The following is a 2,542-nucleotide window of genomic DNA, read 5'->3' on the forward strand; positions in this document are numbered from 1 at the left end:
TGGGACTGACTGGACTCTAGAATCCAGCCTGCTACCTGAATTAGACTGGAAGCCTCAGACTGACCTGTGTATTAGGTCAGAATAAACTTCATGTCAAGCTTAGGCTATGTTTGGGAGAGACTGGGCCCTAGGGAAGTGCCTGCCTGTTTATTTGTTTCAGACTGGATGTTCAGGGCAGGCAGGTTGTGGTCTGTGTATGACTTGCTCTATAAGACTCCCTTAGTGAAGCCCCATACATCTAGATATTAGTTGGGACTTTCTCAGGAGTTGGGAGAAAGAGGATGGAGAAAATAAACTAAGAAGGATAGATAGGTAAATGCAATTTTATTACTGGGTGTGAAAACAAAGAACATTCTAAGAATTTAACAAGCAACAGTTGACCAAGAGGGAGCCTATTGTTGAGCCCATAATCTGCTGAGGAAATTTGAGCCTGTCCCTGAGTACTGCCTGCTTATCTCTTCTCAGAGATCATAGCCTCAACTTCCCAAGTTAGTAAAGTCCTCTCACCCTGGCAGTTTCCACTCTCATGTTCTGCAGCCTCTTTGGCTTTTCCCCAGCCTTCTGAGCTGTTTCCTTTCCACAGAGCATCTTTTCTCTATGTTGCTGGATCTCCCTAGTCCTCACGACATAAATGACAGGATTCAAGGCCCCTGGAAGCAGCAAGTATATGGCACTGAGTAGATTCTGAACATCCTGGGACACAGTCTTGGCTACTCGAAAGATGATGGAAGTGGAAAGACCAGAGAGGTAGATGGTGAGGATGACCAATAAGTGGGAGCCACATATGTGTAAGGCCTTGGCTTGGGCTCCCCAAGAAGAGATCTGGAAGGCAGCATAGATGATGTAGGTGTAGGAGGTCCCCAGCAGGGCCAGATCAGAGGTTACAGTGACCAACCACATAGCCAGCCCCAGCCAGTTGAAGGTCAGGTCTCCACAAGCTATGCTCAGCAGTGCAATGTACTCACAGGTGAAGTGTCGAATCACTGCTGTCCAGCAGAATCGGTCTTTTGCAGTTAGCACCACCAAGGGTACTGCCACTCCCAGGCTCTATGTCAAGGCAAGAATGGCCAGGAGTCCCAGCAGCTGGGAGGTCATCAGGTCAGAATAGCAGAGTGGGTGGCAGATGGCCACGTAGCAGTTCAGGGCCATGGCCAGAGGAGGTTGTAGTCCAGGAAGAAGGTGAAGTAGATAAAGAACACCTGGGCCAGGCAGCCATGCAGTGATATGGGGTTAGCATAATGCACAAAGTCCTCCAGCATTTTAGGTATCATGGCTGTGGCAGCACAAATGTTGACAGCCAGGAGCAGAGTGATGAGCATATACATAGGCTGATGCAGATGTTGCTGGGCAACCACCATGTGGATGACCAGGGCATTGACAGAGATGATGGTCACATAGAGGAAGACAAGAGGCAGGACCAGGAAGGGCCACCACTCTCGTAGTCCAGGGAAACCCACCAGGAAGAAGTTGGTGTAGCAGATGTTGAAGGTGCTTGTATTTCCATCCTCACCCATTAGCTGGCCTCACCCATTAGCTTTGGCCCTGGGCTGGCCAGCTAATGGGTGAGGATGGAAATACAAGCACCTTCAGCTGGAGTGGGGATCAGAGACTGTTAGAACAAAATGGTCAGTTAAAAAAGCCTATTTCTGTTGTAGACCCTGAGGAATTTGTGATGAAAGCCCACTTCTTCATGTATGTATTCCTTTGGGGCACAGAGAAGTACTAAGCCAGGTGTTGTGGGAACTACACAGTTGAACAAGACAATCCTTGTCCCCAGGGAGCGCTTGGCCTTATGTGTGTGAAATGTAAACTTACAAGATACTTGTTTACTTGTGATGTTCCAGATATTTACTGAGTAAAAGATTAGGAGGAGAAGTACGTGTAGTATATACAGGGGAAAAAGTGACAGCCAGAGACAAAACAAGAAAGGTTAAGAGAAAAGACTCTTGATTCAGAGGAAGTATTTGAAGAATCTTTGATCCAAGGAGACTGGGAAAGCCCAAGTGGGGCTTAACAGGGAGAGAAGAACCAGCTGGGAATGATGGCATCACTTGTGTGCTTGGGACACACCGTGGCAAGGAGAGATGGAAGTTGCTGAGGAAGAATTCTGGTCTTCCTGGATCACAAGAAACAGGCTGCAGAAACTGCTTCCTTCCTAAGTCCTTGCAGATTGGCTGTGGTGCCTCCTGCCTGGCCTTGTCCTCAGTGTCATGGATGATGAGTTTGCTTTCCTTTCAGAATGTAAGTTGCAGGAGGGCAGGGATAATAGTAAGCTTCTGGTGGGCTCACTGGAGCTCCAAGCACAGAGCCACCATAGAGGCGCAGGACAGGCTTGAGAATTGCTTGTTGAGTAGGTGCATGAGGAAAGGAAGAAGACAGTAGGAGGCTGAACATTTAATTGGGATCTTACAGCAGTCATTTCAAAGCTTTGGCCAGGACTCTTCTTCTACATACCTGATACTCCACACACAAGGCAGCATTCAACAGGCTTCAAGCTTTTTTTTTTTTTTTTTTTTTTTTTTTTTTTTTTTTTTTTTTTTTT

The 2,542-nt window shown here is 47.1% G+C and overlaps 1 pseudogene; it reads right to left on the minus strand.

Moving 5' to 3' along the window:
• Window positions 1-489: 489 nt before the first annotated feature.
• Window positions 490-1,514, minus strand: LOC108543726 (olfactory receptor 52Z1-like; annotated as a pseudogene).
• Window positions 1,515-2,542: the final 1,028 nt, after the last annotated feature.

The sequence above is a fragment of the Rhinopithecus bieti genome, unplaced genomic scaffold (genome assembly GCF_001698545.2).
Source record: "Rhinopithecus bieti isolate Rb0 unplaced genomic scaffold, ASM169854v2 scaffold_21412, whole genome shotgun sequence".
Classification (NCBI taxonomy): Eukaryota; Metazoa; Chordata; class Mammalia; order Primates; family Cercopithecidae; genus Rhinopithecus; species Rhinopithecus bieti.